Here is a 23,271-nt window from a genome sequence, read left to right on the forward strand (position 1 = left end):
TTATTGAAGAGTTACCTTGCCTTCATGCAATGTTACTACTATGCAGCGGAGAGAAAGTGAGGACTGCAGATGCTGGAGATCAGAGTTGAGAGTGTGGTGCTGGAAAAGCACAGCAGGTCAGGCAGCATCTGAGGAGCAGGAGAATCGATGTTTTGGGCATATAAGGGCTTATACCCAAAATGCCAATTCTCCTGCTCTTCAGATGCTGCCTGACCTGTTGTGATTTTCCAGCACCACACTCTCGACTACTATTGTACAGCAGCCATTTTGAAGATCCCTTCATCATGCTTTTTTCATTAATGCGTCAGAGTTACCATGTTTGTCTCAACTGAGTGAATGATTCACATAGCAGCACTTATTCACAAAATCAGAAGACTTTGTTTATGATCAGGTTTAAATACATTTTTTCCCATGCCAACTGAAAACAACTCAAATGAAAAAAACATTAAATCCTGAAAACAAGTGTCATCCAGTAAATTATTGACCAACAATGTCTTGAGCCATGAGGTTTTAATTCCAGGGATTTGTCGATGCATTATTGATCAAATTAGCTAATGTCAGTCCACACACTACACTGGTTTGTGCAAAACCACCATGAATAATTCAGTCATTTCAAGGGTATTGAATATTCTTTAGTTGAGCATGCTAAAGTGATTCATCAACAAAACTACAAATGATCAATTAAATTTAACTGTCCTTTGTATGACTGCAATCAAGATCCTTAATGGCTTTCCAAGAAACTCAGAAAGCTGTTTTTTCACATCAGTTGTACAGATTTCTACTTTGTGTACTCATCATGAAATGGTGCTGCCTGAGCAAACCACATTCTGACACACAAACTAATGAGTTTTATCCATTCTCCTGCAGTCTTAGAAAGAGGTTTATAAAGATCTCCCTGCTGTAGTTTTCCATTTAATTATTTTTGAATGAATTTTTTCAAGAAGGAGATTTTCTGAGTTCTAATCTTATAACCCAACAGCTTCCTCACCAACCTCCTGATCTTCAAACCTGATCCTTTCACAGAGTTTTTAGTGCCCCTTCCTAATCTTTCCTCCTTCCACTTTATGGCTATTCTCTCCAAAGTGCCTTGGGAAATGTTTCTATTTTGAATTAATGATGTTGTTGTTGTTCTTGACTCTACATTGCCAGAGGGGAGTCTTATCCCACAAGTGTGCAAACTTTACCCTCTGAAGCCACATTCTGTGACTGCTTTGATAATAAACCATACAGATCAAAAATCAGTCAGTTTCTTAGAGTCAATTATATTTTTTTAAATTCAGGCACGGGACACAGTCATTGCTGGCTTGGCTGGCATTAATTGCTTATCCTTAAAATTGCCCCTGACAGGGTGATGGTGAGCTGCCTTCTTGAACAACTGTAAGTCCGTGTGCTGCAAGTAGATCCATAATGCTGTTTGGGAAGGAATGCCAGGATTTTGACCCAGCGACATTGAAAGAACGGCAATATATTTCCAAGTCAGAATGGTGAATGAACTTGCAGGTGATGGTATTCTTATGTATCTGCTGCCCTTGCTATAGGTTGTTTGGAAGGTGCTGTTTCAGGGTATTTAGTGAATTTCTGCAGTGCATCTTGTAGGTCGTACACACTGTTGCTACTGAGCATGAATGGTAGAGGGACTGGATTCTTGTGGATGTGGTGCCAATCAAACTAGCTGCTTTGTCCTGGATGGTGTCACGCTTCTTGAGTGCTGCTGGAGGTACAGTCATCTAGCCAAGGACTGCCTTCCAGAGATCCTACCTAGAAATGATGCTCATGGATGTCAAGAGAGAGCTTGATTCGGATTAGGGTTAGACTTGACTATCAAATGAATTGTTGTCAAATTATTCACACTAAACTCAGTTATGTTGATTAGGTAAGACAACAAGGAGCACTGACTAATCATGGTGCCATAACCATTAAGGAGGCAAGTGGAAAAGTTAAAATCAGAAAGAAAACCAATTTTGCTCTGACCCTTGCAGAGCCCAGATGCAGCATATATAAAAATTCAACTGATATAAATAAGTCAAAGGAAATCCTGCACATCAAATCAACAAATATCAAAGTGATCCTGTCTGAAAAGTTCCAATTCCATTCAGATATGAGGTAAACCTTCTGCAATAGGTGCAATTGAAAGCTTCAGCAAAAATTGTTCTCAATATTGTGTGGGTTAGGTGATAGGTCAAATTCCCTAAAATGCATTCACATAATCACAAAGGTAAAATCCTCAACAAGCCAGCAAAATTTGGGAAGTGTAATAGAAAATGATTGCAAATTCATTTATTTTTCTTTGTATTAGGAAATAATTATTGCTGTACTTAAGACTCCTCAATTTGTTTCAGTAATTTTTCTGAAAGTGAGTAAATCGCAAGAAAAGAGCATCTCATCAAGAGTATTTGGTGTTTGCCTGAAAACTGGTTTAGAAAAATAATAAACCACATAATGATTTGATTAGTCTACGCAGTTTCTTAGTATATAAAATATTTGCAATATTTTAAAAATATTATAAAGTGCCTAGCAGCAGTTGTACATGTATGAAAATAAACTAAATTTAAAGAGTCTTTTCAAACAATCTCAAAACCTGGAGACTCATCAATCTTATTGTTGCAACCAAGGGGTGTAACCAATCTTTCGGGAGGGCGAACTTCAGGCGAACTTATTTATTCTTAAATAAACCAAGAAGTGCAGCTCACACTTGAAGGAACTCTCCAAAATATTATGAACAGAATTACTAATGATAATTAAAAAGAAACAATTTAATTATGGCAATCCTGGTTTCTTACTCTTTCTAAATTTGTTTGGTTTGGCGAAATTTGAAGTTTGGGCATTACAGCCATCTGGCTTAGCAATCCAAAAAATATTACTCCAAGTGATTTGTTTTGTACCTGAAGAACCAGAGTAAAATATTTTGAAAGGGCCATGACCCTCTGATGAATAAATTCTGTGGGTTAATGAGTTAGAGTCAGTGCCACCAGGGGCAGCTCTAAATTAAGAGGCGGTGCATTGCTCAAAGCTTTTTATTTCAGAAATGAGGGTCACTGAGGAAGAGACAGAATATCCACTGTATCCATTACTCTGAGCTAAAATTAAAAAGCTCAAATGAGCAACCCTTATGCAATTAATTGCCTGAATAGTAACATGTATTCACTGGATGCAGCAAACCAATAAATACACAAAACCTGATATATTACAAGGCTAGAGTAAGCTGTTTCAACAGGTACGCTTTATCTGGAATGCTGGTGCTGAAAGTCCTGACACTATTACCCAGCAGCTTGTGTGCAGTGTGATTGCTGCAGCCTGGGTGCTGGATTCCAGCAGAAATTTTGCATTTATTTTTAGCCCCAGTATCTCAAAGGTCACAGGACTGTGCCACAAAACACACCGGATGACAAGCATTTCTGTTCATTAGCTTTGTACACAGAAGCTACAGACACATTCACAAGAACTAGATTGCTATTTCGAAATGGGTTACACTTTAGCAATTATTTCAAAAATGGCATTCTGTCAAGAAAGGTAATGAGCCGCTGTGGCTGTTTAAGGATATTACGTTATCATATACCAGATAAATGTAGAATGCTTTTGATTGAAAGTGTGCAATTACTGCTCACTGGGAGCTGATAAAATCATTCTTGCAGTGCAGCTCAGTAATGTTTATTTTTCAGAGAGAAATGTTCCTTTGGATTGACTGTGTTGCTGTGTGATCATACAAAATTGGCAGTCACTTTGCCACTGAGGCTTGTTAACTAAAGGCAATACCGAGAGGGTTTAACTATCAGGAAGTACTAAATAAGCTGGGGCTCTTCTTTTTGTGAAATGAGAAAGCAGAGGAGCGATCTGTGAGAGATGTTTAAAATTATGACAGGGTTTGAATTGGCAGATGGAGGAAAGATATTTCCTCTACAGTTAAGTCCAAAACTAGGGGGGATAAATACAAAATATTTACTCAAACATACAACAGAGAATTCAGGTAAACTTTACTTATTCAAACAGCGTTAGAATGTGGAACTTGCTATTATGTGGCCTCGTTAAGTAATGTAGCAAAAGTGCTGTTAAGGGAAGCTAGATAAGTATTTGAGAAAGGAAGAGAAGAATATACAGGGTGTGAGTAGGCTTGTGTGCAGCATAAACACCAGCATAGAGAAGCTGGGCTGAATGGCCCATTGCTGCATTGTACACCAACTCATTACACAGCACTGTGGGTCCCAAACCCCTTCCCTGGCTGAAAGGACTGAGGGAAGCTCAGCTATGGCACAGGCAGCTACCCGAGTGGCAGCAGCATTAATGGCTTAAAGCATGTCTTCTAATCCTTTCTTGAGATGAAATCTTGACTTAAAGAGCTGCTCTCCAATCACATGGTGTACAGCACAGTAGTCTTAGTAGTGCCAGCCAATCACATGGTGTACAGCACAGTAGTCTTAGTAGTGCCAGCCAAGAGAGGTGGCCATTACTGGTGATGTGAGTAAGGGTCTTGATAGGCCCAAGGGTGGGCCATTTCCAGACGCCTGTTCACTCTCTGTAATATTAGACAGATAGGGGCTAGCACGCAGGCAATAGAAAGGCCACCTATTGGATTTTATATGTCCTCCCACCAACCCCCATCCCCACCTTCAAATCCACTGGTGTATAAAATTCAGCCATTTGTTTCAGAAACCCCCCTCAGAAAATGATTAGGAGTTTCTGTGCCAGTTGTCAGCTGCTCTTGGATGAATTCTGTGCATTGCAAAAAGGTTGAAGTTAACTAATGTTTAGGAAGAAATTAGTGACTGTGCTGAATTTGCTCATTAAAATACTTACACTACAATTTACTTCTGTTTCTCGGTTGAGGCGGTTGCCCTTTTTATTCTACAGTCTAAACATTTCACTTTGAGCCAGGCACACTGGCAATTTAAAATTTCATTGTTTTCCTCGGGAACATTTTCTCATTAGTAACAAATCCCAAATAGCGCAAGCCTGCAGTGCAAAATCTTTATGAAAACAAACCTCAGCCCAGAAATCCCAAGGTTTTGGGCTGAAACTGATTGGGCAGTAACTGAGGCAAACTGAGGCAAAATCTCTACAATTTTCCTTTCCTTTGGACTTCAGTGGAAATTACAATGAGGAGAGCTAATTAAAACAGTTTACCAATTCACTGTCACAACTTTTGTAATATTGGACAATGGCAAAACGACACAACAGAATCCATACTGTGCAGAAAGAGGCCTTTTGGCCCAGCGGGTCTGCACCAACCCTCCAAAGAACATCCCACCCAGTCCCACTCCCTCAGCCCATCCCAAAAGCCCCCCATGGGGTTTTTACCATAGCTAACCCATTTAAGCTTTCCATGCCTGGACACTATGGGCAATTTAGCCAATCCACCTAACCTGCACAATTTCGACTATGGGAGAAAGCTGCAGCACCCAGAGGAAACTCATGCAGACATAGGGAGAACATGCAAACTCCACACAGTCACCGAAGGCTGGAATCGAACCCGGGTCACTGGCGCTGTGAGACAGCACTGCTAACCGTTAAGCTATCATGCTGCCATCTTGGTATTCAGGAAAATATCCTTGAAAACTTTATTTTAGCAAGGCCAACTCAGCTTTCTCAGCCCCTGACTACTACACCTTTCCAAAATGGGATTCAGTTGAATTCCCTCTCATGCCAATGAATGGTCCAGTTTAGCAGCAATGGGTGTGTAAAAGAGTTGAGTGTCTTTCAGAGTGAAACAAATGTGAAACACCGCCAATCAGGCAACATCTACCTATCAGCAAAAACGGGAGTGCCTCTGCAGTGTCAAGATTTTTCAGCTCAGTCTTGACACTGTACAAGAAGATGCTGTAAATTACCAAACAGTATTCTGGTAAATGACTAATCAGAAGCTGGGGAATTTGGCTTCTTTAAATTCCTGTTCTATTCACTTTCTTTAAAAATGTTGCAAGGGCAGTAGGCCACACAGGGTTTTCATACCATTTCAACCTGTAAACAATTCAATATTTTACAATCATGTAACTGTAAATTATAGATTACTATTGAAAAGTGCATATTTCTTGATTGAAATGATTGTCTCTCTAAACAGATAAAAGACATGAATTTATAACTCATACAGCAATCTGCTTCAATGATTGTACAATATTAAAATGCTTATGGCAGTCAAATGTTCAATTAATCTCAACTTTCTCAACTCCCACATCAATCCATTCCTCTAGAATTCAGATTAATTACTTGCTGTTTTAGTTCAACTAAACCAGAAATAGTGTTTTGACAAATTCTGTCACTTGGATAGAATTTTGGGTGTGAAATTTCTTCGTATTGCCAGTCTTTTTGAAATCCAATTTGAAATTACTTCATGTATCAATGCTCTAAAACCAGCTTTCTTCCGAAAGACCTATAAGGTTTATAGTCCAACAGGTTTATTTGTAAGCACTAACTTTCGGAGGGCTGTTCTTTCATCAGGTGGTTGAAGGAGCAGCGCTCCAAAAGCTAGTGCTTCTAAATAAACCTGTTGGACTATAACCTGTGTTGTATGACTTTTAACTTTGTACACCCCAGTCCAACACTGGCATCTCCAAATTATAAAGTTTTATAGGTTCATGACTGACACCGTTGCTAGAAGCTGCTAAAATATCTGTCAATGACCAGCATCAACATTCTGTCAATCTCGAACAGCCCCTGTCAAGTCCCTGATCACTGAAGGTTGGTGAGAACAGATGGAGAAGCAGGGCAACTCGCTGTCAAATTATGGACACTTTAAAACAACAACAAAAAAATTCAATTTCTCTTCAACCCATTAGTACTAAGACCTTAAAATGAAGTAATTTCACAATTCCAGCTTCTGCAGCAGCAGCACGTTGTTTACAACAGTGGTGGGAAACTGCACCAGAGGTTTGTTTTGAAAAGCAAGCATTAAAAAGGGAAGCTTTGAAAGTGGGATGAAGTTTGTGCAAGTTATACCCCATTCAGGTTGTTTTCATTCACTCCTGGAGTTTTCCCTTTATTCTTTTGGAAGACTGCAACGTTCTCAGCCATTAGCAGAGCCCAGCTGCAGACAGACTTAGCCATGCTAATCCAGTCAGCTTCGCCACCCCCCCCCACCCCCTAACACATCAGTGCAAAACATGGGAGCTCCTCATAATAGCCAGAGAGGAGGTGGCCACTCCAAACCCATAGTGACTAATCGTGACGGTTACTTCAGACAAAAAAAATTGAAAGGAGAGGCCTGAACATTTACAGACTTAAAAAAGTCTATTAACCAAATTGGAGAAATAGGTCATGATTATCTTTTTTCTGAGAGAGGAGAAATACCCATTCCCATAGAGACAACCTTTCTTTTGATTTACCAGGCTTGTTAGAGACTTACTTTCATTGCATGCCTGAACCTGGAGCAATGTACTTTAATGTGGAGGACGAATAACAAAGCCCCTTAAAAAATCAAACGTTTACCAAGTATTATTAACTCACAAAACTTTCTTTTTTTTAAAATTTAAGCCCTTTTTGTGCAATATTTTCAAAAGAATGTTAAAACTTAAAGTATGGAAGTTAGTGTGGCATCCTTTCACTTCAAAGGGGCAGCCTCGAACCCTAAATTAGGCCAGTGAAAAATCACCAAAAGAAACCCTCTCAAAGGATGGAAAGGTTACAAGGAATCAATTATGTTTGCTCTGCGCTAATGGGGTTTTATTTAGATTGTGGATATAATCTTTTATTATCCTCATCAGGTCATATTGTCATCAAATATAGGAACAGGCTCTTTGACCTGCCATGTTTATGCTAACCAACAAGCATCAAGCTACACCATTCCATTTACTTGCTCTTGGTCCATAGCCTACTATACCCTGGCACTGTGAGCACGTCCAGATGCTTCTTAAATGTTACAAGAATATCTGCCTCCACCACCCTCTCAGGCAGCACATTCCAAATTTCTACCATCTTCAGGATTAAAAATAATTATTTCTCAGCTCTCCTCCATACTACTTCCTCCTCACTTATGTCCTCTGGTCTGAGGTAAATATTTTTGCAATCGACCTTACGTCTCTCATAAGTTTGTATACCTCACTTGGCTCCCCCCACCAATGCCTCCTCTGTTCCAAGTAAAACGAACCCATTCTATCCAGTCTCTCCTCATAATTGAGACTTATCATTCCAGGCAATAACCTGGTGAATCTCCTCTGTACCCTCTCCAGTATAATCACATCCTTCCAATAGTGTGGTGATCATAACTGCACACGGTAGTCAAACCAATATTTTATAAAGTTTTAACAAAATGTCCTTGCTTCTGTATTCACTGCCCCTGCTAATGAAGAAAAGCACTTCATGTGCCTTTTTCACCACCATATCAACCTGTGCTGACATTTTCGGGGATCTATGGACTTGCACACTAAGATTCCTTTAGTTCCTCAGTACTTGCCAGGGACCTATCACACATTATTAGATGTCAAAAATGGAACATCTTGCACTTATCTGGATGAAATTCCGTCTGCTATTGCTCTGCCAAATTTACCAACTGACCAATATCAGACTGTAGTCTGAGACCATCCTCCTCACTTCCAACAAGGCCACCACTTTTCATGTCATCTGCAAACTCACTAATTATACCCTCTACATTCACATCCAAGTCATTATTGCACATAACAAACTGCAAGGTCCCAGCACCGAATCTGGTTGTAGACCACTGATCACAGGCTTCCAATTAAAAAAGAAATCCTCCACCATCATCCTTTGCCTCCTGTTTGCAAGCCAACTTTGGATCCAGTTTGCCAATCTGCCTTCGATTCCATGGGCTGTCACCTTTTGGAGTAGCCTTCCATGTGAGGTCTTGTCAAAGGTCTTATTGAAGTCCATGTAAAACATATTAACTGCACAACCCTCATCAAGATATTTAGTCATCTTTACAAAAAGTTCAATTAATTTAGTCAGAGAGACTCTCCCTCTAACAAATCCGTGCTGACTATCCCTGATCAATCTCTATCTTTCCAAGTATTGATAAATCCTGTCCCTCAGCATTTTTCCAATAAATTCCCTACCTCTCAACAGACAAACTGATCTGTAATTACCTGGTCTGTTCCTGCTGCCCATCTTAAACAAAGGAACAACATTAGTTATCTTCCAGTTATCTGGCACTTTGCCTGTGGCCAGCAAAGTATTAAATATCTCCTTCAGGGTCCCAGCAATCTCCTCCCTTGCTTCCCATAGCAGCCTGGGATATATCTGATCTGACCCTGGGGATTTGTGCACCTGGATGCCTGTTAAAACATCTAATATCTCTTTATTTAAATTTAATGTGTTCTGGAATCTCACTATCCAAAAGGAAATCCCCAGTTACAATGTATTTTTCCTCTGCGAATACAAGGGAGTAGTATTCATCCACATTCACTGACTCCACACAGACAGGTTCCCCTTTGGTCGCTAATGGGTCCCACTCATTCCCTGGTAATTTTCTTACTCTATAAAAAGCCTTGGGGTTTTCATTGATCTCATCTGCCAAATATATTTCTTGGCTTCTTTTTACCTTCTTAATTTCTTTTTTAAGCAACACTCTGCATTCTCTATCCTTTTGAACAGCCTCCCCTGTTTTTAATGCACTTTACCTAACATATGATGTGTCTCCTTTTTCTTTACTAAACTCTTGATATCTCTTGATATCCAGGGTTCTGCCTGCCGTTGCCCTTCACTCTTAGGGAAACACACTGACTCTGAATTCTCACTATACTACTTTTAAAAGACTCCCACTTACAATGTATAGTTACCTGTAAGAAGTTGTTCCCTGTCTTTGTTTGCCAGATCTTGTCCAATGATATTAAAATTGGCCTCAATTTAGACACTTAATTTCTGCACTATCCTTATCTCTTTCCACAATGGCTTTGAAACTTACAGAGTTATGGTCACTATCTCCAAAATGTGTACTCACATAAAACTACAACCTCTTGACCAGCTTCATTCACTAGGATTAGGACCAGCAATGCCCCATTTCTTGTAGGACTATATATGTACCGGCACAAAAAGCTCACCTGAATTCACTTTAAAAATTCCTCCCTGTTTGATATTTCAGGTCGACTCCTCTGCATCTCTGAAGCCACTTGACCTGCTGTGCTTTTTCTAGCTCCACACTTTATCAACTACTGAAATGTTCAGGCCTATAGGATTGTTAACAAGCCGAAATGGCTAAATAAGTTACTGACTTCAATGTGCCGACTCAGAGTATTAGGCTATCAGCTCAGGGCTGGATACGAGAGCAATGAGCTAGATACTTGAAAACACACCCAGTGGAGACACTAAACTACCACCCCTCTCCCCATACCCCCCAATTTCAATTCATACATCAGTGGAAGGAAGGAAGATTTAAAAAAAATAAACAGGAATCAACTCTTTTTTTTGCAAAATGATTTCTGTTTTACCTTTCTCACATCTACAGAAAAGATGACTTCATTTTGGGGCATTGTGAATTGAACATGTGGCTTTGATGAGCATACAGTATTTGTGTGGTCTCCCAGACCTGTCAGCTACATAGCAAATAAATGTTAACTATTATTTAAGTCCCAAGGTGTGCTTACCCCTGAGGTGCCTGCTACATCGACAAAGTGACTGCTTTAATTGTTAACTGAGGGAAGTTAGCAGAGCTGATCTGGTGCTCCAGCAGATGGGAATGTTTGAACTATCCACCTGCAAATACCACACTGCACTTAACACCACTCGGGGTTCACGCTCCCAACATTTTATTAACTTCAGCATAGCTAAAAGCATACCTGCCATTCAGGTCACTGAGCGAGTGACCACTTGGGATTGAAGTGATGAATAACGAGACACTTTCCACGATAAAATAATCATAATTTACAAGTAGCTGACAAGTTTGCAGGCCTGGCAATCTCAGCAACTTGCTGCACAGCATTCATCACAGCAACTGGGCCATCCATGACTTTAGCTCCTGGGCTGCTCTTTGCTGACCCTCCAGGTGTTCACCATTTGTTTCCCTGTCGAGGTGGCTGCTCTCCTGACGGCTTTCTCCACTTCTGCAGAACCCTGTAATCATTCTCTTCTGAAGCGGCTTTTTGCCTCTGAATTGTGGCATTAATCTTGCCCTGATGGCCTAGCCCCCTGTCATAGCAGTCAAGCGCATGTACGTCATTCAACAGCAATCACCACTGACCAGCACATGCCACTGTCAATGAAGACATTAACACATGTTCAGCACTTTCTCAGCCACTCTCAATGCACACAGTAATTTTTCTATTTCTGCATTCGGTAAACCCTTCCTCTGCCAAGCACTACTGCTTGCATATCTTCATCCACTAAACAAAAACAGTGAGTTGATCTTCATCAGTGCAAGTTATGTCACAAGTGAAAGATGAATGTTCTGAATTGTTAATATAGTTGCTTTATTCCACGTGAATGTTGTTGCTTTTCGCTTCATTCTTACTGCACTTATTGCACAAAAACATCTCATGACCATCTTTTCACATGAAGCAGGACTTCATTACAGCTTATTCAGGTCAGGCGAGGATTTTTGACTAGGATAGAAATAGCAGTGACTGTTTTTCGGTTACTGATTCGAGATGTCATCTGTATTTTAGTTTGTACACTAAATGGGTTCAAAAGATTATACAGAGACAGTTGTGCATCACTCCAGAAAAAATAACCAGGCCCTGGCCTGGAATGCTCCTTCCACAATGTCTGCAAATATATGAGCGGATATTTTGGGGTTGCAGAGAGGTATTTACTGAATCTCACTCTTCTGACAGGACCCTCACCTTCCAGGGCACATGATCGAGACAGTGGGCTTGTGTTGGACAGGATTTCACAAACATGCTGCTGTAAAGTTCATTCGTATAAATTGGTGTCTTTAGGCAAAGAGTTTTTCAAAGAATCCAAAAATGATTGCAAGAGATAAGGCAAAGAACATGAAATCATATCAGAATTTTTAAAATTGGGAATACAGGAACATGGCGCGCTTCACCTGTGCACCTGCAGATTATAATTGTGAATCTGGCATTCATTAGAGCTCCCTGTATTTTCCTCAAAAAATTACATACCATTTAAAAAGTGTGGAAATATTACTGTTGAGGATCTACCTTGCTGAATAAATACCAGTAAATATCAGTTAATCTCAGAGCTGATACAGTTTACAAGTATTGGTGTAGCCAATAGCTGCAAATCATTCAAACTTAAAAAGTTTTTTTTACCCTAGTCTACACTGTTATGTTGTTTTCAAGTCAGGCACACTCACATCTGCCAAAAAGGATTGAAGTTAAACTGATGGTGATTGGATTGCACCCACATTCAGTAGGTTTTCAATAACCACATACTTGAAACCCTCTGAAACATCGACAGAAATGCAGCAGTCCTTGAAAAGTGAAACAAAATAAATATTGAAAGTTACTGTGGAATAATTTCAAAGTTTACATATTTAAAAAAGGAATGGGCAGGAAAATCAGTGAAGAAAACCACTAAGTTAAGATTTTTTAAAATCATAAAATGGATCAATCTGAACAGGGAAGGCGTTCAGTAAATACTAGTTTTCCTTGAAACAAGACTTTGTTCATAATTTGATCCCATCAGAGATTATTTTATTTGGCTGCGCAATTTTTATATAAAAGAGATAAAGATGTGGAAATCATTAGCATGCACAATGCAAGCACTGAGGCTAAAGAATCACTGCAACACTCCACAGCACTCAAAACAGAAGCTACTCTTACACCAGGCTGAACTAACTGCAGTCCAGATGGTGTACTGCTCTACACTCAAGAGACTGAGCAAAGAACACATCAAAGCAGGCAGAGATCATATTGACATCTGTTCAGACATGTCAATAACGGTCACAAAGCCTTCAGTAATGACCCTTCGATAGTTAGAGGAGAGTGAATTAGTACTGCCTATACCACAATTGTCCCGAGAGGCTTGATTGGGATTGGGGTGGATAACAGCTACTTGCGATCTAGAGCTGAATCATTTATCTTTCACTCAATTGCCACCTTTTTCAAGTCAGTTATTAGATGCCAAATCTTTTTTTTTTAAAAAACCTGCCGTCAACACGGTCCAGTGAGCAACCTGTTCTATCAGTACACCAGCACAAAAGAAACAGAGACCTTACTACTCAGCCCAGGCATTTCACTTTGGTGGGGTGGAGGGGAGACAGGAGGAGGTTGAAAAGCACAGGGCGGAGAACTGGCAGTCATGAATTTCAACAACTTACTCTCCTGTTCCCTTTGCAGCTGGCTGATGACTCTGTGCGTGAAAGCATTTGAAAGAAAGCAATCGCTGCGGTGACTGGTTAAAGAGATGTTAACAGACGAGGCTTTTGTGCGACCCACTAAACACGTGTGATTATCTATCCCCTCTGAGCAACAGTGCTGCTTGGCAGAACATCCACCCATGCAGGGAGGCCAAACAGGAGGTGCTCATTATTTACCTTCACCCAAGAGATGCAAGTTTGAAGGAAAAAGGAAATAAGACTGACTTTGACCCTGGATGTACAAATGCGGCAGACCAGGTGAAGCACACTTTATGCTAACTCCCAAACACCACATCATCCCCAAGGATGTTTCTGACTGAATCACATAGGTAGCGTTAGAAAGAAGTATCACTGGGATCAAATCATGTTGTGTAATTTTAGGTGTGTGAAGGCATTTACATAAACATGTTAATTATTTGGATGCTAATACTTGTTCAGCATGATTTTTACCCCATTCAGCAATACGTTTGGTGACTTTTGTGTTCATTAAGTTAAAATAACTTTGTCCGAATATCAGGGAGCACTTTTCATCATCAGGTGCCCTAGTGTTTGAGAACAGGATGAGGGGGTGGATAAGAGAACAAGGGCGGTTGAAATTCCTTCCATTGAAAATTTTAGTCAAAATGTCAGCATGAGTCCAAAATGGCAAATTCTGCTTTGTAACCATGGCAACCTTTTGTTATATTTCCTTGACAGGAGGAAAGTCAACATTCACCATTGCAGCCACCTCCCCCGCCAACAACCTTACCCACGTCAGCATGAAACCTCCTTGGGTCATATATTCCATTATTTCGGTAAAATGAGATAATAACTCCATTCTTTGTTGAGCTTAATAACTATCAATCAAAATGACGCATGCGCAAAATTTTCCTGCCAATGCTTTTGTGAAACTCAAATTAATTAACGAGAACAAAAGAAAGCCTGCTGGTTACAATGAGTGTGTAATAAAGCTTCTTTCACAACTCTGAAGCTGCTGAATAGCCACTTAACAAGTACAAGTGACTGAAAGTTTAATAAACCTAGTGCCACTTGCAAAATTTCCGAATAAGTCTGTAAATAGGGAACAAGCCTCATATATGCAAGTTATCATAATGTATTTTAGTAAGAGGAATAAGGAGGTCATGTGAAAATAAGAATCTAATGAAGTAAATGGGCAAAAGGATAGAGGGGTACAGTTGCACCAAGTTTTAAAAATATCAATGCAGGTTAACAAGGCCATAAAAATGCAAATCAAGCGCTGCAGTTCACTTCTAGATTAATTAAATTGATAAATTTACTTCTTCAAAATGTAGAAAGCCTCATAAAACTCTCCAAGCGATTGAAGTTCAGTATAGTTGCCTACTCCTCATCACAATATGTTATTTTTTATTATCAAAGACTTAGACCATAAAAGTGAAGAGGTCTTGCTGCACCTAGGGTTGGCGTCAGTGAGCCCATATGTGGGGTACTATGGAAACTTTAGTCTCCTAACTGCTGAGATGATATACATATCTTTGACAAGATTAATGAAGGTTCACAAGGCTGCTTTTATGCAATGAGAGTGTTGTCCTTTGAGGAAATATTGAGTAGATTAGATTGACATTCCCCAGAATTTAGAAGAATGAGATGAGATTTCTTTGAAACGTATTTGCCTAGATTTGATTGAATGCTGTGGTCCTCACATCGCCAATTAAATTGCTGTTGGGGGTGTCCGCTCATAATCCTGACAGCCGCCCATAGCAACCTAAGACTGGAAGCAGTGTTGAATATCTTTCGCTGCAAAATGTCCATCTCTTTCGCTGCAAAAGGTCCCACTTAGAGAATTATCAGTCAAACCAATGGTTATCGCAGTGCCAGATGAAATTGGTGACCAATGGTGGGACAACAGGTAGTTCCACCACATGAAAGAGTCAGTAGTCTCAGTTGAAGGGCTGAGGGTCTGAATTCAAGACGGCATGAGGAATGTTGGAAGGAATGATGGCCTTGGGGGTGGTGCCACCAATGGTCCAAGGGGCTGTGCAAAAGACACCTTGCCTGATTAGCCACTTAAGAAAGGTCGGAGGGTGAACAGGCAGCACGGTACCTTCCTTACCCCGTCATACAATTTCAGACAGGTCAGGGTTAGATGACAGAAACACCGCCCATTGAATTTTAAACCCTCCAATGGGAAGTAAAATCTGGTACAAGACAGTTTTTTAAAGGGTTTGAAAAGGTAGATGCTGGGAAAATATTTCACCTGTTGGGGAATCGAGAAAACTGGATCAGAGTCAGACTTTTAGGAAGAGGCCATTAGGACTGAGATATGGAAAATTTTCACTAAAATAGAATTTTCACTCTCAACAGATTGTGGATGCTCAGTTGTTTAAAAACCAAGTGTTTGAATTCACTCCAATTTCTTACATACTTATCATCATTGACTTTCCTCGTGTTCCATTGATTTAGCTAATTCCATTTCCCTTGCTCATGCGTCTACTGTACTATAGCATTCAGCTTCTAAAGATATTTAACCACATTTCAGACCGAATCCAGACAGTTTCAATCTTTGAATTAGCCTGCTTTCGACATTAACCGATAGATTGTATTTTACCTGTTTCTAAGGAGAAAGTGAGATCTGCAGATGCTGGAGATCAGAGCTGAAAATGTGTTGCTGGAAAAGCGCAGCAGGTCAGGCAGCCCTTCCTGAAGAAGGGCTTATGCCCGAAACGTCGATTCTCCTGTTCCCTGGATGCTGCCTGACCTGCTGCGCTTTTCCAGCAACACATTTTCAGCTGCTACCTGTTTCTAGACAGACATACAAGCCTCAAGGCTTAGGCTTTCAGTCCTCGTTGGGTTAGGGATACATCACTGAGAATAGCAATCCCTCACTAGGAAGATTTCCCCCAGCTCAACCAACTTTCTAACCATCAAGCCCCCACCACATTTCAGCACCACAGGTAAATAGGGTGGAGCTTCGATACCTGTCACAATTTGCATGTTCTGATACCTCTTTTCAACAAATACATTTCAGAGTAATTTCTAGAAGCAGTCTCTGAAATTGTGCACTGGCTCAGATTATAGAAAACATTTACCTTTAAGACCCCTCCCACTGACAGTAGAGGTTTGTTGCCTGGACAAATCTGGAGGCCCCTGAATCCAGCATGAGAAAGCTACTGTGAAAGCTGAGCTTCCCTCACTTTCATGGGCAGGGGAAGCATTTTTCATACCAATAAGCTTAGTTTCCATGTAGAGAGAGAGAGAGACAGAGAGAGAGATAAGCTTTTTATTTATCATTTCTACCATATATGAGACAGTGTTCTTCCAGGACCAAGGGTGCTATATGCACAGCACAGACTACACACTTATACATGGTATAAAGTGCATAAGAAGTATAAAACGTGCAAGTTACAGTGTAATAGTAGAATGATTAATAATGGACATTTTTCTAGCAGCAGTTCGAAGTCATGCAAAGAATTTCAGATGATCATACTGTGCTAAGGATCCTGATGGCTTGGGGGAAGAAACTGTTGCACAGTCTGGCCTTGGGAGACTGAATGCTCCGGTATCTTCTGCCAGATGGCAGGAGGGAGAAGAGTTTGAGTGAGGGGTGTTGGCGTTTTCCACAATGCTCTTAGCCTTTCGGATCGAGCGTGTGGTGTAAATGTTTGTAATGGAGGGGAGAGAGACCCCGATGATCTTCTCAGCTGTCCTCACTATCCGTTGTAGGGTCTTACGTTCCGAGATGTTGCAATTCTCGAACCAGGCAGTGATACAGCAGCTCAGGGTACTCTCAATGAACCCTCTGTAGAGTGTGATGAGGATTGGGGATGAGAAGTGGGAGGTGGGAGCCAGAAACAGAGTGGTTTCATAGCATCTCTACAGTGTGGAAAGAGGCCATTCAGCCCATCATGTCTACACCAACCTTCCAAAGAGCATCCCACCCAGACCCAGCTCCCCACCTTGTAATCCTGCATTTCCTTTAACTAATCCAGCTGGCCTGCACATCCCTGGACAGTACAGGACAATTTAGGATGGCCAATCTACCTAACCTGCACAGGTTTGGACTGTGGGAGGAAACCAGAGCACCCAGAGGAAATCCACATGATCTTGGGGAGAATGTGCAAACTCCACACAGATAACCACCCAAGGCTGGGATCGAATCTGGGTTCCTGGTGCTGTGCGGAAGCAGTGCTAACCACTGAGCCCCAATGCGCATCTTGGAACTCAGTCGTCATAGCATTCACACCAGATGCACTGAAAAAGAAACAATGGAATGGGTTGGGAAAATTGAATACAATATACAAGTGGTCACATACAGTGAGCATGTACATTTGTTATTTGAAGCCCTTTCTTGCCCATGTCGATATACTGTGCACAGGTACAAATAAAGCCCATATTACTTCATGTGAATAGTAAGAGAGTCACTCTGGGCAAATTCTGAACCCTGGAGGATATTACCTAACCTGTTTGATGCTTTCTAGAAAATTGCAACATTTACAAGAAATCACGAGTGCATATTTAATGCAGATTCATTATCGTCAGCTAAATAAACATCTTGCAGCAACTACTATTTCGGTTTTGATTTATTGAGTGGCTAAGGTCACCTAGGTCAAGGTTGTTTGACTAAAACCTGGGTTCCTTCTGTTCTGCATGACTCAACATCACAACATGTCATAAGGTCACTTTGCTCTCACATCTTAAGATGTCCCTATGAGGTATGCTACCCTTTCCCAAAGATAGATTTGCTTTGTCACAGCTAAGGAAGTGATTTTTTTTCAGATTACATTTTAAGCATTTCATTTGTGTAAGAAAATAATGAGAATTAAGAAACAGTAATTGTTGAAAAAATTGGACTTACACAGCCACTCTGTAGATATCTTCAGTTTAATCAGGGCCTTAAATTCATAGATCTTGGAATCTTCTGCTGAATACTTAATTATTTCCTATATCTCTATACCACAGCCATTTTGCTTTAAGAATGCACTGAGCCTTTTTTGTGAAAACAGAACTGCATTGTGCATGAATTATTATGCTCAAGTCAGTGAAACAGTGCATGCCATCTCTAAGCAATATGAGAAAGTAAAGTAGGCAGACTGAATTCCAGGGTGACCAACTTTATGACACCCTGTGCTGGTTCTCATCTGCAGAATCAATGGATAATCAAGACTAAGAATCAATTGGAATGAAGGCTTGCAATTGTACCTTCACTGGACTAACAGTTAATGAACGGGTTGTTGAAAATACACCAAATCTCACTCAACAAAATGAAATAACAAAAAAATGAGGATAATTCTAAATAGCTTTTCACAAAATGGATGTTGAATTGATATGCACAGAACCTGTCTTGGCTTCAGTATTCTCTCACAGAGACAGTGCTTCACGACTGTTACAACCTCACTCTTTCATTATCTTTCTTTGCTCAGTGTCAATTTGTTTAAATTCTAGAGACCAAATACAATCAAAATTACATTTTACAAGAAAAATTCTTTATTAACATGATGATATGATGAAAAACTTGGGATGAATTCAATTGGGTCTCTTAACATGTCAAACAGATAAAACTCCCTAATAGATACTGCTGTTTATGCATAAGTGATTTTAAATGCACTATTTAACTACATTAAGTTGCATTAAATTGAGGTTGTCTGGATTGTTTAGCAAATCACGGTCAGCTTTGCTGGTTTTATCTAAGCTTATCCAGGGTCCCATCATTATGCTTCAACACTGCACAGTCAGCCTTCAAATGATAGACTATTTTCCACCATTCTACAACATAACATACTTCCGCTTTATTTATGCTTTCCATCTAAATTTCAGTGTTGGTTGTAGCTACGTTATGCGGCTAAAATCTATGCCACTTTTCCCATTCAAACACCATGCTGAGTGAGTAATTTCTCAGACAGGCACAGCTCAAACAGACTGATCTAATCACTTGACGCCAACTCTCTGATCAAACCAAGCTTTTCACATTGTGAGATGGACTGTAACTTTGCACCATGTAGTCTGGCTAGTGATTTAACCTGAGGGCTTATTTCACCCCTGAGAATAGTGAGATTCAAAAATATCACACAACTAAATGCTGCATAGAATGGACAGACATTTGATGCTAAGTGTGTAGGCCACACTGACATCTAAACTGACATGGGAAGGAATTCACACTTCATGGCTAGATATTCCTAGCATTGACGCTTTACTGGCTAAAGAAAGATCTTCATTCAAATCAACATGTAACAGTGCTTATACTTTCTCATGACTGGAGCTTTTGACTCAGCTGATCCCCAATTTCAAACATATACAGCTCACTGAAGAACAGGCGTAGTTTCCTCTTCCCCTCTGTCAATTTTCCTCAATTAAGCAATTAAAGTTTTTTTTTCCTTTTTTTTGTAACCTGAGGAAAAAAGTGAATTTGTGAAAGTCTGCTGGGGTGGATTAAATATGTTATTATCAACTCCCCTGTTCTTCTTTTCTAATAGTGGAGCGTGTTATTAACATAACTCTGAAAGGGCTTCCAGCTATTTCCCAAACAATCAACGAGAGCTCCTGCTGTTAGCTTTCTCAACCCTGACACGACTGAATTAGAAAGAGACAGTAACCAGTCTCTCAACTAACCGCCCCGCCCCACCTCCTTCTTACTCTTCAAAGAACACGGAATATCCTTTGCTCCTATTCACTGTTAAATGTTCTTACAGTCTACATTTCCATTCTTTCACTAGTGTGACGATTGTTCAAAGTCTGTTCTTGGTGAGCTATTTCTGGAGTCCCCCAATGGCACTGCCACTTTATACACTAAACAGCTGAGTCATATAGAATAGAAGAATCCTAAATTTGAGCTTTCATTTCTTTAGTTTAATCAAGTCAAGGATGCTACTTTTAGTGTGAAGTGGAAGTGTGCACATCAGCTGTGACTCAATTGGTAGTTCATTGGAGCCAAAATGAAATGGATTTAAATCTACACAGTGGTTTAAGAGCAAAATCTAAGCTGACACTACACACAGTTGTGAGAGCAAATTACACCATCAAAGATCCTGCCTTTACGAATAACTTTAAACCATTTGTCCTGGTAGGTCAATATAAAGGACCGAGAGCTTTGTTTCGAGGATATGCAGGGGAGTTCTTTGGATATTCTGCTCAATATTCGTCCCTCACTCAATAACTAATGCTTTTGCATGCAGATTGTCTGGCCATTATCAAATTGTTGTTTGTAACAGGTTGCTATGCACTAATTGGCTGCTGTATTACACAGTGATAATACTTCAAAAGAGCTTCATTGGCTGTTATATACTTTGAGATGTCGAGTTGTCTTGAAAGGTGCCATATAAATGTAAGTCTTATCTCTCTGCCAAGATTACTGCTTCTGAATACAGCATCCAAATGTTACTTGGAGGGGGCAGGATTGGATTCAATTTTGATGATTCTTCCTGCATCAGCTCTCTACCATCCCCAGTGCAGTCGAATACCTGCTGACACAAGCTGTCAAGGCTCTTACATAAATAATGTTCACTTAGACAAGATACTGGAGCATAACCCCAGTAGCTAAATCAATGGATCTGGATGAAGTCAGGAAGAAGGAAAATTAACAAAAAGCTAACAACATTATGTCAGTAAAAAGCATATACTGTGTGATTATTTGGCAGTCTATTTCCAACTGTACTATACTAAACAAAAACACAGTTGATATCAGACTAGTGGCTCCCTTATAGCTTTAAAGCAGTTTTGCCTTGTCCGTCTGTATATTTATCATGGATTTTTTTTATTGAACTATCAATAAAAGCCGAAAACATAAAAAGGCTGGTGCTTCTGGAAACAGATGAGAGCTCCAATTCCTCTTCAGCTATGGAACTTAGTATGAAAGGAACATCAGAGAAACAGGGCCATCACACAAGCCCTAGAAACCTTTCATCCCAATACACCCTTCCCAAGGATTACTTTGAGCAACCTTTCTTGTGAAACTCTACTGTGCACCAGTAGCAATAATGTACATCTTAAAAGGACTTTGTTTAGTCAGAAGTAGCCTTTCATAATGAACAGGAACCTGCAAAGAATGCTCAGTGAATACAGATGTGTTCAGCTCATGAAGGCCAAACCTACTCTGGTCACAAATAGGTTCTCTGTGGCCCAAACTCACAGCGCCAACCAACCAACAACTATCTTGCAATTTGGCCAGTCAGACGCACGGTATTAGCATCCAAGGGTTAATGCCAAGGGAGAAGATTGTTTAAAATTTCACATTACCAAAGAGGATTACATTGCATCTACTGAGAGGATCAACAATGTAAGCCTACACTAAGCCATTATTTCAGAAACAAAGCTTTCATTTTTAAGCCTTTAGAAACAAGAATAAATTGCACAAAAGAAAAAATTCTTCTGATGTGAGAACAAGAGCAAACACTAAATGCTTTTCATACAAATTTGGATTTACAGGGCATAAATGACCTAGCAGGCCAGATGGCATCCAGGGGAAATCAGTCCCAAATTCATCCCAGTCAAAGCCCTTAACACGGAATGTTTTTCGTTTCAGCAAATAAACAGCAAAGCTTAAGAAGTCAATAGCTGTAGTTCGTTGAGCTCACAGGGGCACGCTATCTCTTGGTGACTGTGCCGTGTATTTATGGAATGTAATCAAGCAGCTCCCTCCATTGTCTTAAACCTTATACTGAATGTAGACCAGATCATAATAAGGATCTTGCAGTGTTATGAACATGGCTTGCCAAAATACTGCCATGTCCGAAACCTACAACAATTGTGTCATCTGTTCTTCCCAACTGTGAGAGCCATAACAAGCGAGATAACCCAGAAAGTGCAAGAAATATTGTGAAATCCTGACGGCAGGAAAAAGTGGGCTAGCTTTTAGGAAGACTGACAAAATCAACTAGTGCAATGCTATACTCTCCTTGAGATTTTCAATTTATTGTTTATCACTCAGATCGCAGTAGATGGCTAGACGAGGAAATGCATCTCATGATGTACTATTTGATATACAGACCAAAATGATCCCACAGCTGAATATTCACAGAAATTTGACCCACCTGCATCTTAAGCTGACAAATATAGAAGCTGAAAATGTGTTGCTGGAATGAGGAAGAAGGGCTTATGCCCGAAACGTCGATTCTCCTGTTCCCTGGATGCTGCCTGACCTGCTGCGCTTTTCCAGCAACACATTTTCAGCTCTGATCTCCAGCATCTGCAGACCTCACTTTCTCCTGACAAATATAGAAGGCCAGTTTAGCAAAGTATGAGTTAGTTAAACTGTATTGTGCCAAAGTAAGTCCCTGCTATCTGAATAGGAGGAAACGAATTGTGTTTAAAGGGGAGATTGCATAACAGCTACAAGAATTTCAACTTTCGGTCAGGTTGATTTTGATACAATGATACAAAAACTCTTCGATGAACTGGGCAAATCTATTAAAGGATTAAAACAATCAATATCAGTGAGAGGTGTTCAAAAATAATTTAGTGTGATATATAATCTATTTAGAATCCTAAGGGGGAAGAGCTCTGCCTACCAAAAAGCACTGATGACTAAAAAGATACATGCAACAAATCTATTTGAAAAGAAGCTTGCATTGGATATCAAAATCAATACACCATTTATGACACATATTAAGAGAAATAGGGTGGTCAGAAACAATGTGGCCCTCGAAAATTGATAACACTGATGGTGCCAATGAAATATGGAAATAGCAGACATGTCGACTAACATTTGCTTCAGTATTTTGGACGGAGCAAACAATCAACCAATGGATATCCCAAGGAAACTAATATTGAATCAGGAATTGGGACTCACTTTGATTACGATAAGCAAAGTAACAGCAGTGAAGAAAAGTATGCCAATGAAGAGTAACACATTCCTAGAATCAGATGCTTCCACCATAGGATCTTGAAAGAAGTAGTTTAAGAAAATTGCATGTACATTAACTACAATCACCCAAATTTCTCTCAATTCAGAAACAGTGTGGGCAGAATCTTTCTTGACCACGAACAACGTGGGCTACAGTGAGAAATTCAGAAGAATCACAGAGGATTCTGGGTAATACAAGATGGAGAACAGGAAGAATTTCTGGCTCTAACAGCTGCTCATTTTTTGAGGTATTTTAGGTGTTGGAGGTGATTTCCTTGAA

The 23,271-nt window shown here is 40.0% G+C and overlaps 1 protein-coding gene and 1 long non-coding RNA gene across 3 annotated transcripts in view; one reads left to right on the forward strand and one right to left on the reverse strand.

Moving 5' to 3' along the window:
• slit2 (slit homolog 2 (Drosophila)) overlaps positions 1 to 23,271 on the reverse strand; it is a 457,736-nt gene that overhangs the window by 356,721 nt on the left and 77,744 nt on the right. The gene's annotated exons all lie outside the window — the stretch shown is intronic.
• Positions 3,423 to 14,052, forward strand: LOC122551711. 2 transcript variants are annotated; one of them, XR_006312168.1, is made up of 3 exons: positions 3,423 to 3,510; positions 13,179 to 13,456; positions 13,895 to 14,052. It is a non-coding gene; the product is annotated as an uncharacterized LOC122551711 (long non-coding RNA). The 2 variants fall into 2 exon arrangements; XR_006312172.1 differs by lacking the exon at positions 3,423 to 3,510 and adding an exon at positions 11,237 to 11,271.

Source organism: Chiloscyllium plagiosum, chromosome 1 (assembly GCF_004010195.1).
Source record: "Chiloscyllium plagiosum isolate BGI_BamShark_2017 chromosome 1, ASM401019v2, whole genome shotgun sequence".
Classification (NCBI taxonomy): domain Eukaryota; kingdom Metazoa; phylum Chordata; class Chondrichthyes; order Orectolobiformes; family Hemiscylliidae; genus Chiloscyllium; species Chiloscyllium plagiosum.